Consider the following 14682-nt stretch of genomic DNA (forward strand, 5'->3'; position numbering starts at 1 on the left):
CCCTAATCTGCTGTGTTGTCTTTGTGCTATAAAGTCACTGATACACTATCTTAAAAAGCCCCTGGCGAAGTGTGTGTACATTACAGCATGTTTGTTCGTTGAAGACATCATCATATCGTAACTGTGGATCTGTTGTGTAAGGCAGGATCGTCCACCTCTAAGTCCATGTCGTTCAGGGTTGTGTAAGTTGCTCACCCCTATGTATTCGGTTATCTATTATTTTGATAGTCTTTAAGATATATTTAGGATGTAGTATGTAAGTACATCTGGCCTGTATTATATTTTCCTTCACCATCCTTCTTTCTATAGCTAGAGGACGTATGTCAACAACATATCAGCCTTTCAGGATGAAACTGTGTTAAGACCCTGTCCATGATTTATTGAATATGTTGGCCATGACATTCTCATTATTGTTGTATGAATAAAACGCCCCAGGAGTGAGGAGGACCTGGAGCAGGAGGTGTAGGTATGCTGACAAGTGGTGTTTCGAAATCATGTTGGTCGTAAAGTATACATTAGAGCAACGCCGGGTCGTCAGCCCTGAGGATGTGCAGTGGTTTGCCAAACGCTGATGGATGTAGTTCTGGATAGTCTCATGGCAAAGGAAGAGAAATATTAAGTATTCTGTTCTTTATTCTTGAGGAGATTTTTTTCCGTGTGTGTGTGTGTGTGTGTGTGTGTGTGTGTCTTTGGTAATCATGATAAAATGTTTTCAGCGTTTGCTGAGTTGTTTTGGATCCAGTTTCCTTCCTTTACCTCCGCCGAGGGAGAGGTACGCGTTCTTGTTCGTTTTCTTCCCTTTTCCCTCCCTGGCGCTGGCTGGTGCATAGTTGAAATGTTTCCAAGTTCATTTCCTCCATACACTGTTTGCCAGACATGTTAGTCGTAACGTTACCTCGGGGAGCGATCTGCAGCTCCCTCATCACCTGCGCTGGGGTTATGACTTGAGATTAGATCTACCGTACATTGCCTGACTGTGGTGGATGTTTGTACATTGCCTCACTGTGGTGGGTGTTTGTACATTGCCTCACTGTGCTGGGTCGTGTTTGTTTATTCCCTGACTGTGGAGGGTGTTTATGGGCTGTAGCGTTAACTGCTCTACACTCGCACTTCGGTGGCATCTTCTGCTGACTTTACAGTTCGGTGTGAGTGAGTTAGTGACGTTAAATCCACCTCCACAACCTGTTCTTTCACGCCTGTGAAGATTTTGTGTTGGGATCCATATTCACAATTACTGCTGCCCCTTTGCTTGAGTGTCTGAAGGTTGTAAGTACTGCATTTGCGTCTTCTTATTGCCTCTGTGTACCAGTCAGAAGTTGGCGACAAGAAAGAGGTTGTGTGGTGAGGAGTTTGATGTATGGCTGGTATGTGCATCTCCTTGTCTTATTGTGTGTTGATGTTGTCTCTTCGTTAGTGAGTTACACACAGGAGCTTCGTGATCACTTCAGTTCACCTTCATACGATGGATTGCTCCTCTGGTCGGGCGACCGCCTTCCCCACTTTAATTGGTCGCGACTTCTTTTGCATGTTTGTTCTTTGTGACTGGAACGATATGTCATCAGAAGGGTTTCCTGGCTTGGGTCCGGATGGTTCGGCCTTGAGTGTTGGCATCGCTCAGCGTCTTTCAAATAAGAACAAAGGCATTGTTAAGTCTTTACTTCGAGTGAGTGGTCGCACATCTGGGCATAAAATTTTCCAGGTCCTCCCACCGGCACGTTATAGACTGACGGGTGTCTAAAATGACGCCTTTACCCCCCGCGTTCCCTCCAATTTACCTCGACGACGGATGCACCTGATGTTGTATCAACACACCCGTGTATCCAGCCTTCCAATATGTGACGGGGGTGTTGATACCGTACTTAGCTGTAGCTTTTATGATCAGTTCGTGTGATGATATGGAGGAAAACGATGATGATATCGTCCGGCCCCTCACTCCCTAACCCATTGTGTACAGCACTCCATTCATTCCTCCCCCAGCCCTGGTTTCACTGATACTGATGTGCCTATAAACGCTTCTAGCGTCGTTTTACCACACACTCTGAATTGGAGGAGGAGATCATGTACAGTTTTCATTTCTTGACAATCGCTTTGGTTACTGCTGGCGTCTTTTTTTTTTTTTTTTTCATTCTGGTCACCAATTTCAGCGGGTGAGTGGATCTTCAGTGTATTCCATTCTGATGTAGAGGATGGACTGAACTCACTATCTTTATTGTATAACATGTGAAGTGAGATGTGCGTGAGAGCACTGTTAACCTTACTTTGGGCCAGCAAGTATATATGGTAACCACGTATATTTACATATATAGTATGAGTAGCATATGTGAGGCTCTCCTCCAACTCTCTAGTGTAATTTGATCTGTTCCATCATATTCAGGTGCCTGGATGGTATACTGTGGTATTTCCTGCAGGGGTTATGTTCTGTAGTGACTTAGCGAGTGTTTGAAGAGTACAGAGGATGTATGCTGTTGTTGGAAATCTGTGGCTTAAGCTGTTTGCAGAAAGATTTTTTTTTCAGTTGCATCATATTGCATCACGTGACACAGTGGATGGTTAATTTTGTGGATGTTACAGTGTGGGCTTGTTGTGGGAGAGGGTCATTCTCGTGTTGTGGATGTGGATGTGGCAACCATTTTGCCTCTTGATTGTATACGCACACCACTCCAGCTTTACTATTGGTCTTCATAATTTATATTTGTCTTTACTTCTTGGTTTCAGATTTCCTAATGTAATTTGATGCACAGTGACGCGTGACCCATAGGTAAGTAGGACTTTACTCGACATCTCTTCACTAGGCCGCTAACTGTTGTACCCCTTCACTCGGTGTAGCCCCATCCTGTACCTTGTGATAGTCTGTCATCATAATGATGTCACGGGTCCTTGCACGTTCTCCAACACCTCACCTCTCCCTCTCCAGCCAGCCACCTGTTTCCTGTCCACGTCTGGAGCATGAACTTCTTCCTCTGCTCTCTCACCAGGACTCTACACCCCTCCGCCAAGCCAGACCTGGTCATCTTCACTTGCTTTGGCCAGTCGCCTCGACATCCATACCAAATCCCGCCACCTCTTTATTAGGTTTAGTAACTTTTCTCATCTGCCCACCAGACCTGACTAACTCTTCTGCCTCCGTAATAAGACTCGTCTGCTTTTCTTCAGTCCCTCGTATACCCCATACCTCCTCACAAGGACGAACTACCTTCCCAGGATTATCCACAACTGCTTTACTCCCATTTACCTCCTCACTAGACCCAGCCACACGGACACATATGCCTTCTCGTCGTCAACACCGAGTCCAGCCAATTCGTTTTTACCTCCTCATACATATAAACAACAGCAGCCCGCAAATCCTCCCTTCCTCAATCTGTAGTTGATCTCCTTATCCTCCAGCTCCTCGACCTTGTATGTCCTGGCAACCAGCCTGACATTCGTCAGCAGGTGCTTCCCACTTTGTCCAGCCTGCACCTTTCCTCCGTCTTGAGCCCGGATTTCGACCCCTTCTCATGCTCGACACCTTTTCAACCTTGACGCTTTCTCTCCCACCTCACGATCCTTAAGCTCCTCAAATCAGCCCACACCACATCTACCGTCCCTCAGCTTCCATCTCCTTCCATCAGCAGTCAGCCCCTCCTTCCTTATGAGCCACAACTTCCTGCCCTCGTCTCCACCTGTTCCCGTTCCTCGTCTCACCTCGCTCTTGCCCACCCTGTACACACCTCCGTCCCTCCTGAACCTGTACAGCCTTCCCTCATGCTGCTTGTTTTTACCTCATTTCCTCGCACTTGCAAGGTTGACCCCGCACCATCTATTGTCTGTCTTCACATTCTTTCCTCCTCCAGTTGCTCTTTCCTCCCCCACCTTTCCTGGCTTTCTTTTCCCTCCTTCCCATAACCCGTGCCGCTCCCCTCCCTCCCGTCACTTCCACCCTTCCCGAGGCGTGTATCTTTCACTCCTCCAGCTCATATTTCCTTTCTTTTCCTTCCTTTACGCTTTCCCTTTACGGGCCTGGTACCTTGCCAACACCCCTCCACGCCAGCTTGCACATCCTCCCCGCCCCACTTCGTACCTACCTCCCACCGCACCAACCCATACCTTCTCCCCTCCCGGACACTTCCCTCCTCGTAGCCAACAGATTTCCTACCCTTCAGCTTGATCAGTACCTTCTGCTCTGTCCAGCCTGCACCGCCTGCCATCCTTCCTCAGCCTACAGGTCCGGTGCTCCTTAAATTGTGCCCCATTGAATTGAGGACCCAGCAGGACACCATGACCCCCTTTTCCAGCCTTCACCGCTCTGTCCTTCCCACTCCCAGCCTGCACCACTCTGTCCTTCCCCCCCCAGCCTGCACCACTGTACCTACCTCATTATCCTGCACGTCCTTCGTTCCTCCGCCTGCATTTTCCGTCCTTCCCACTGTGATCCCCCTTGATTCCTCAGGGTGGACTCCCTCCCCTAGCCAGTCCCTTGCCTCCCCTCCCTCCCTCCGGCTCCCGTCCGTCAGTGTTGCCACAAGTTTGCCCGTGTCCGGGAAGAACACGTATACCGGAGTCTTACTATGCAAATTGCTTTCGGCGGAAACTTAGTTAACGACTGCTTCCCTCGTATTACTTACTTATTCTGACCATCTCCCGTCCCCCTCCCCTCTCTGCCTGCCTCCACCCGCCACACTCCCTCGCCTCCACCACCACCACAGACCTCCCTCCTCCCGCACGCCACAACAATCGCCCTCCAAGCCACCACACTTCTTACCGCCATCACAACAACCACAGCTGGAAACTTTCCTCCCGACTTGCGTCCACAGCTGTCAGTAGCAGCAGTAAGGGTTAGAGTACCAGTCTTACACGTCTGTTACATCATCGTTACATCTGGTGACGTAATCATCACTTTAGGACGCCTGGAGCTGACACCACAGTGAACACCGCAAGTAACACCATAGCCTGGAGCTGACACCACACCTGACACCACAGTGAACACCGCAAGTGACACCATAGCCTGGAGCTGACACCACACCTGACACCACAGTGAACACCGCAAGTAACACCATAGCCTGGAGCTGACACCACACCTGACACCACAGTGAACACCGCAAGTGACACCATAGCCTGGAGCTGACACCACACCTGACACCACAGTGAACACCGCAAGTAACACCATAGCCTGGAGCTGACACCACACCTGACACCACAGTGAACACCGCAAGTGACACCATAGCCTGGAGCTGACACCACACCTGACACCACAGTGAACACCGCAAGTAACACCATAGCCTGGAGCTGACACCACACCTGACACCACAGTGAACACCGCAAGTAACACCATAGCCTGGAGCTGACACCACACCTGACACCACAGTGAACACCGCAAGTAACACCATAGCCTGGAGCTGACACCACACCTGACACCACAGTGAACACCGCAAGTGACACCATAGCCTGGAGCTGACACCACACCTGACACCACAGTGAACACCGCAAGTAACACCATAGCCTGGAGCTGACACCACACCTGACACAACAGTGAACACCGCAAGTGACACCATAGCCTGGAGCTGACACCACACCTGACACCACAGTGAACACCGCAAGTGACACCATAGCCTGGAGCTGACACCACACCTGACACCACAGTGAACACCGCAAGTGACACCATAGCCTGGAGCTGACACCACACCTGACACCACAGTGAATACCGCAAGTGACACCATAGCCTGGAGCTGACACCACACCTGACACCACAGTGAACACCGCAAGTGACACCATAGCCTGGAGCTGACACCACACCTGACACCACAGTGAACACCGCAAGTGACACCATAGCCTGGAGCTGACACCACACCTGACACCACAGTGAACACCGCAAGTGACACCATAGCCTGGAGCTGACACCACACCTGACACCACAGTGAACACCGCAAGTGACACCATAGCCTGGAGCTGACACCACACCTGACACCACAGTGAACACCGCAAGTGACACCATAGCCGCAGGTGTCATTAGATTTAGTATACCACCTTTGTGATGACTGTCGTACTAACTGTCAAGGCGTACATGATTACCATAAGATTAGCATCTACACTATCATGGCATCTGCACTATCATGGCATCTACACTATCATGGCATCTACACTATCATGGCATCTACACTATCATGGCATCTACACTATCATGGCATCTACACTATCATGGCATCTACACTATCATGGCATGTACACTATCATGGCATCTACACTATCATGGCATCTACACTATCATGGCATCTACACTATCATGGCATCTACACTATCATGGCATGTACACTATCATGGCATGTACACTATCATGGCATGTACACTATCATGGCATGTACACTATCATGGCATCTACACTATCATGGCATGTACACTATCATGGCATGTACACTATCATGGCATCTACACTATCATGGCATCTACACTATCATGGCATGTACACTATCATGGCATCTACACTATCATGGCATCTACACTATCATGGCATCTACACTATCATGGCATCTACACTATCATGGCATCTACACTATCATGGCATCTACACTATGAAAATGATTGGAGAAGACATCATATTATCACCGACAAGGATGGGTGTTCTTCCCCTCCACTGACAGTGTTAAATCCGTGAGTATTGCACTGATATAATCAGCTTTGGAGCCACACCTGTTGACCAGCTGGTGTTTTGGTGAAGACCAGCGAATACCTCCTCGCTTGAATGTCGAGGCGAAGAATAAGAAAGAAATTGCTCTTCACTTTGGAATTTGAGGAGTTGTGGACTAGGTGAATGCGAGGAAGAAAGCTGAAGTAGGAATTACTACTGCCTGAGAGAAAAATCTGTGAGAGCATTCATTAGAAATTCCAAGACCCACAAGTACTTCAGAAGAATTCCAAGAGCAGTTCTGAGAACTGCTTCAGAAACTGTGGACTCCCTAGACGGTCCACAATGTCAGGCAGTGCATGCAATAGGACGCCAGCCAGACTTTGCTTATTAAGAAGAAGTGGGACATCAACACTGTCTGCGACCGTGAATAAAAACATTATTTTTTTGCGAATTGTGAACATTACTATTGCAAGGATTGTGAACGTCATGATGCCCCCTCCTTCTCCTCCTCCTTCGAACACCTAAGTTGTGGATTTCCCCTCATCTCTTCGTCTTTTCCTCTGGCGATATATATATTTTTTCTTATCTTTAAGCGTCCGGTCTACAGACACCTGCGGCGCTCCGATTGATTTCCACGTACATTTTCTCTTGGCTTTTTCCTCTGACCCAAGATGGTCTTGATTGGGACAGGTTTTTGTCCGTGCTCTGTTGGTCAGAAATACAAAAATCCTGAAGTTGAAAAATACTCAGTGTAACACACACACACACTCACTCACTTTCCCACCTTTCCCTTCTCGCCCAGCTCACCTTCGCGTTCAGGCCTATCCCACCCTCCTTTTCTGGCTTATCCCATTGCTTGTCTTCAGGCCCAGCCCATCCTACACACACACACATACACACACACACACACACACACACACACACACACACACACACACACACAATGGTAATAAAAAGTGTGGTTGAGAGAGCAGAAGAGGGTGTGCTGACTATGGTTTGGACATATTGAGAGAATATATATATATATATATATATATATATCTTTCATACTATTCGCCATTTCCCGCATTAGCGAGGTAGCGTTGAGAACAGAGGACTGGGCCATTGAGGGAATATCCTCACCTGGGCCCCTTCTCTGTTCCCTCTTTTGGAAAATTAAAAAAAAAAGTGAGAGGGGAGGATTTCCAGCCCCCCGCTCCCTCCCCTTTTAGTCGCCTTCTACGACACGCAGGGAATACGTGGTAAGTATTCTTTCTCCCCTATCCCCAGGGATTATATATATATATATATATATATATATATATATATATATATATATATATATATATATATATATATATATTTTCTTCTTTCAAACTATTCGCCATTTCCCGCGTTAGCAAGGTAGCGTTAAGAACAGAGGACTGGGCCTCTGAGGAAATGTCCTCACCTGGCCCCCTTCTCTGTTCCTTCTTTTGGAAAAAAAAAAAAAAAAAACGAGAGGGGAGGATTTCCAGCCCCCCGCTTCCTCCCCTTTTAGTCGTCTTCTACGACACGCAGGGAATACGTAGGGATAAGATATATATATATATATATATATATATATATATATATATATATATATATATATATATATATATATATAGTGGGACAAGCGACCTTGGCTACACTCGAACATTGATGATGCAAGACGGGGGGGAAACGTGGAATTAATATTAGACAAGCTTAGCGCGTCATCAATCCTTCAGGAGCAGAGACAAGGCTGTCGGTACTCGTGAGAAGTAGCGTGAATGTTCCAAAAGGCTGAGCTTGAAACATTTACCTCAGGAAGGGAAGGGAAAGTTGGAGCATCAGAAACGCTGGGATGATGTATATACCTCGTCCATTTGTTCTCTGTGAATCTCTTCCTATTTCCAGAGACCGTCAGAGGAATCGACTCTCTTTTTTTTTTCGATTCCTTTGAGAAAGTTTTAGGTAATAGAGGATCCGTGATTGCCGTCTTGTTGTTGTAGGTGTGTGTCTCTCTCTGGAGCCTTGCTTAGAAACGAGCCGGGATACAAATGCCATGAAAATGGAACGATATTCAAAAGTTTTTTGAAAGAAAGACAAAAAGAGAAAAAAAAGTTAAGGTCCAGGAGTCGAGCGAGGCGTGAAAACCAGAGTAAACGCCATAGTTCCCTCCTCTCCTCTGAACGTAGGGAAACATTGTACAATATACGTTTGTGATCCAGCTGGTTGAGTTTGTGCTTGGAAATGACACGCATACAAGGGCTGCCAGCCTCTCAGAGACCGATGTGTCTTGAGACTGTTTTCAATGTAAATTGAAATTCGATATTCCTTCTCTATTCTGTACGATTTTCCTCACATAATACAGCAGGAGAGATCCTATGAATTTTCGATCAGGTGAATACAAAGAAATGTATATCGTGCACGTGGTCGATGACGACCTGGAAGGGTTCCAGGGACCTGGATAGACATGTCACCTGGTCCTCGGCCATCACTGTGTCACTGGTGTTGTCTTATGACGGCCAGAGGAGCAGTTAAGCTCCGGGTTATGCCATCCAGTGATGATGATGACAGCATGAAGATGGATTAAGTAAATAGACAGATAAAGATGAAGAAAGAAAGATAGGATAAAAGTAACCATGATGAATAGAGATATAGTGCCACACGAGCCAAGATTGAGGAGTGACATTTAATGTCAACAGATACATGGAGACCAAGAGTGGGTTAACTGTTAGAGGTGCAGTGTGAGCTGATAGCCTTGAGGGACACAACCTAGCCAGCGTCGCGCCGCATCCCTCACCTCTCCCCGTACACTGGGAACTAAGCGCAGGCTAACACACACAAGCTCAGCACTTGGGAACTCCACACACAGTAGAATTTGCTATAGTTGTGGGCTCTTCGCCTCTGCTTTGGTAATTATGCGAAGTTATACGAGAATTCTCCTGTACAGTGCCACGTTCTCTTACATCCCATATGTTTGCGTGTATGCCGCAACCCTCCACCCACCAACGCATACTGGACCTTAGCCATAGTTTTTACCTTGGCTGAGTTCTGCAGCCTTCAGTTTTCACACGTCTGAGGCCTGGTTTTTCTCTAGCAGACATATGTTCCGAGTCCATTAACCTCGCAGCCGCCACATCCTTCACATGTTTAAGGATCCTTTAAATTCGCAACCTTCACTTGCCCACGTCCCCTTAGCCCCTTAACTTCCACATGTCCACTGCCCCTTTTTACTCTTTATCCTCCACAGGTTTCCGGCACCTCAAAGAACCACACAACATACCCAAGTCCTACTCTGTTACCGTACAACTTTGTCATAGAATAGAGGCTTCGCCGTCTGCCTTCACATGATCTACTAACGTGACAACAGATCACTACAGGACGGTAAAATTACCAGCAGTTGCAAATCTACAAATCCCACAGGCGCTGGACCAGGCGCGTCAGGTCTTCCCGGAGGTAGGAGGTATCTGGAAATCATCGGCGTGAGGACGGACGCAGGCCCCTCCTGATGACCATGGCCGACACGATCCTCAGGCCCCCCTCGCTAAACAATTACCCGCCGGTTACCTGCCAGTTACTCTCCGGTTAATGGGATCCGCCTCATCAATAACCGGAGTAATCACCACTGCTGGCCTAGAAGCCCGTCTGCTTACAGTACACTAGGGTTAATTGGGCCACTGTTATTGTGATTTATTGAAGCGTGTGGTCTTGTGTGTGTCGACTGCCGGCCATATTGTTGGCTTTAAAGCCATGGCGGAGACGTCTTCTCCCTACCTCGTCCTGATACACCTAACTCTGGACTATACTCACCACTAGTACACCCAACACGGCTACACTCGGCCCTGGTTCACCTAACCTTGTGTCGTTATTTTTGGTAGATCCAGCCTGGCGACACCCAGCTTTGGTACACCTAGTCTCGACTGCCCTCTGGAATGGTGCACCTTCGTGTATTACACTCATTATGATACACGTCCAGCTACCCGTACACTGACCTTGACTACACCTTAGTGTGGTGTAAGAAGCTGTGGCGTGTTGAGACGCACCTTCGCTTACCATCGTTACACCAAGTCTCCACTACACCCACCTGGCAGTGAGTCGGTTATCCTAGGATGAGTGTCAACATAGGCCACGGGTGTCCCGTTCCTGTTGCCTGTATGAGGAGCGTTGCAATCGATGGTTGGGAAACATAATTACTGGGAGTCTTGTTCAGTCGTTCGCTACAGTGTATGGGATGTGGAGGGTCGTCTGGTCTTATGGTAACTAGTAGGAGGAACTGGTGGTCGTATGTATGTGCGTGTTGTGTGTGTGTGTGTTTTAGAGTGCAGTGAGTAGCACAGACTCTGACCTCTGGTGTCTACCAACTACAACTTTAAAAAAGAAATAATTCCAAATGTTTTCCATGATTTATGTTTGGTTCGTGAATGGTTTCATCTGGTTGATTCATTTGTTCGCTTTACATGGATGGTTATTATTACGGCTTGTATTTTATTACTTATTGAATGATATTGATTTATTCCCGCATATCAGTAGCAGCGTCAGGCTTGCTCATTTGTACTGAGCTGTCACGTATGTGTTTGTGTCGTGCATCACGTACAAGGGAGCCACAGGTGTGTGTGTGTGTGTGTGTGTGGGCAGTGACACTAAAGTAAATACACACATTAATGTCCCTCTAGGGACTGTCGGATGGCGTCCATTCCCGTGACATTGGTCATGGAAAATCATTTATATCTCGTATGTTTTGACCAGTTCGCCCTGTCGTGTTTTGCAGTGTGATTACCCGGTTATAATCATCGCTAGAGATCGAGATGATCAGCGTTGCTCGCGGGCGTGTGTTGAGCCGCGTGAGTAAGGATGGAGATAACAGTTAAGTCGGGTGGAACGCCAGAATACCTCTGCGGCCGCTTGGTTTAATGAGGTTTATGTTTCAAATTACCGGCGGTAATTTTTTTTTTTTTTTTTTTTTTTTTGCGGTGTCGTGGTTGGTTGGTTGGTTGATGGGTGGGTGGGCAGGGAGTGTCCGCTCATACATTATCTTTTTTAATATCTTGACCCATCGTAGCTCCCTCCTCGCCTCGCTCGTCTTTACTCACTCTTTGCCTGGTGTTATGTCTTACGCTTTAAGGTTTAATCTCCTTTTCCACACTTAATTCATCTCTCTGTCTCTTCTTTTCCTTTTCCTTCCTTCTTTCTTCCCTGATATTTTCTGTAACTCGCTCTTCCTCATCCATTTTTTTTTTTTTTTACTTTATACGTGTTTACTGTTCCTCCGCGTCTTGTTAGCTTTAACCCCCCCTCACTTCATGTTCTTCACAGTTTCCCTTCTATGCTTCCCCATTTTCTTTCTTATTTCTTTACTTCTCTCCAACTCTCCTTTTTTTTGCGTATCATTCCTTCCGTTCTACTGCTTCCTCTTCCTTCATACCCGCCACCCTCCGCCGTCTTCAAGACCCGCGAGCGACGACGCCCTTGAACACCACCGTCATTACAACTTTGCCAAGTCTCTCATACAAAGTTTAAATAAATTATTGTCTGACGCAGGAGCGGCGGCCATTAATACCGATCCCGTAGCTCCCCACCCAGTTCCCATCACCTCCCGCTTCACCCACCCGTGTGTCTTCATGTCACTAGTTCCCCCATCACTGATGCCCAAACCTACCTGTCTGTTCCCATCACTGATCCCCAGACCTACCTGTCTGTTCCCATCACTGATCCACCAGACCCTCCTGTGTGCTCCGCATACAGAACTTCGTGGTGGCATGTATGTACATGAATATAGATAGATAGATAGGTAGATAGATAGATATCTTGGTAGATAGAATATAGATTGGACCTCCATAGTGTAGCGGTTAGCGTCCCTCCTCGTGACGCATTCATGTGCCGCCCAGGGTCGAGCGCATAAGTTCGAATTCTAGTTGTTGCAGTTTGTCCGCAGTCAACCCAGCTGTTCATCCGCCCCATGGAGTTGGTCGATAGAAATAGTGCTTGGCTCGGGCTAGGATATATATATATATATATATATATATATATATATATATATATATATATATATATATATATATATATATATATCGTTAATAAGATGGCCTTAATAAGGGCCTCAGTTGCCCATGGCGTCTCAGATAACATAAGACAAAAGATAGACAGTCAGAGACAGACAGACAGACAGGTAGGTAGATGTACAGAGAGACAGAGAGGCAAAAGTAGTCGAGAAGACTCTTAGAAAGACGACTGGGAGCTGACTGACTGTGCCTAGTCGACTCGTATGATGACTTCGTTGACCGAAGTTCTGGAGGCAGGGCCGCCTTACTTAAGGTACCTCCAGACCACTTAGGGAAAGTAGGAAGCGAGTCAGTGTAGGGAAGTAGAGTCACGGCTGCCGGGGAGGGCTTCCGGAGGTTTGAGAACCGGTGGTACGAAGACCGGCTCAGACCAACTCAAGTTTCGCCATCAGAAGTTGTATGAATGTAACATATGTTTGCATATTATTATTTGAGACTTGTTTCATCTGTTCTCTCTGTGAGTTGAATTCACTTGAATGCGACAAAAAACTGCAGAGTGATGGAACGAAGCAAGAGATGAAGTAAGAGGGAAGGAAGGTTAAGGAAAGGAAAGAAAAAAAAAATGATACGACAGATTCATTCAAAACATTATCAAGTATTTTGGATTTTATCTTTTATGTTTTTTCATACCCGTTTCCCAGCCATTGTAAAATACAGAAAGCATTAGTTTTACACACACACACACACACACACACACAAAGGTGTGTCAAGCAAACCTTTTTGCAAGTTGAGGGAACAATAGAGATGAAATTGTTCAGATTTTGAAATACATCTGGAATTCTGCTTCTGATGAGATGATCCATTACGTTTTCTCGGTTAATGACCATATAAACAGACTGCCTATTTCTTATTAGCTGTGTCTCTCCCAATCAGATGGTAGTTTCCTCTCCTCTGTCAGTTAGCATTTCATCCCACCTGTGTTCCTGACAGCTGGGAGGTGACGCAGCCGGGAGATGACGCAGCTGGGAGGGGATGCAGCTGGGAGGTGACGCAGCCGGGAGGTGACCTAGCTGGGAGGTGACAACAGCTAGGAGGCGACCTAGCTGTCAGGGGGACAATGCCCGTCGTGCTCAGGGGGGTCAGCTGTAACCATTGGGAGCGTTAGGTAACCATTCCGTCCACCCTTTGTTTTACGCCCGTGTGGGCGGCCTATTGGAAGCTGCCGCCCGGGTGGGCGAAGCCTAATGGATCGGCTGGCGTCACGGTGGGCGGCCTTGGGGTGAGAGCGACAGTTTACTGTTGGGTGGTGGTGGGGGTGAGTTGGCTACCTGGGCTGTGGAACGCACACACACACAACTCCCGCGTTGGGGAAACAAATCAGTGTTCCCCTTGCCATTATTTCCCTCCACAGTACTCTTACATCTCGCCTCTCGACTCCCTCATAAAACCAGAGCCAGAATATTGGCAAGTCAGTCGGCAGGATGTTTTATATGGAGGGGAAAAGATTGCCTATTTGTTTGTAGTTAAATGGTGTTTTGAGGTAGAGATAGGCAAAATTTCTGTATATGTTTTTCTCATTATATATATATATTTTTTTTTTTTTTTTATACTTTGTCGCTGTCTCCCGCGTTTGCGAGGTAGCGCAAGGAAACAGACGAAAGAAATGGCCCACCCCCCCCCCCCATACACATGTATATACATACGTCCACACACGCAAATATACATACCTACACAGCTTTCCATGGTTTACCCCAGACGCTTCACTTGCCTTGATTCAATCCACTGACAGCACGTCAGCCCTGGTATACCACATCGCTCCAATTCACTCTATTCCTTGCCCTCCTTTCACCCTCCTGCATGTTCAGGCCCCGATCACACAAAATCTTTTTCACTCCATCTTTCCACCTCCAATTTGGTCTCCCTCTTCTCCTTGTTCCCTCCACCTCCGACACATATATCCTCTTGGTCAATCTTTCCTCACTCATCCTCTCCATGTGCCCAAACCACTTCAAAACACCCTCTTCTGCTCTCTCAACCACGCTCTTTTTATTTCCACACATCTCTCTTACTCTTACGTTACTCACTCGATCAAACCAC

At 47.1% G+C, this 14682-nt stretch overlaps 1 protein-coding gene across 11 annotated transcripts in view; it reads left to right on the plus strand.

Moving 5' to 3' along the window:
* The window catches only part of LOC139754027 (discoidin domain-containing receptor tyrosine kinase B-like), a 466979-nt gene that overhangs the window by 179501 nt on the left and 272796 nt on the right, over window positions 1–14682 (plus strand). For 3 of the 11 annotated variants that reach the window (XM_071671021.1, XM_071671058.1, XM_071671075.1), the window contains one exon: window positions 2716–2758. The exons of the other annotated variants lie outside the window; for them this stretch is intronic. The gene's annotated coding sequence lies outside the window, so the exon portion shown is untranslated. The remainder of the gene's footprint in view (window positions 1–2715; window positions 2759–14682) is intronic. 11 annotated transcript variants of the gene reach the window in all.

Source organism: Panulirus ornatus, chromosome 2 (assembly GCF_036320965.1).
Source record: "Panulirus ornatus isolate Po-2019 chromosome 2, ASM3632096v1, whole genome shotgun sequence".
In the NCBI taxonomy this organism is placed as follows: Eukaryota; Metazoa; Arthropoda; class Malacostraca; order Decapoda; family Palinuridae; genus Panulirus; species Panulirus ornatus.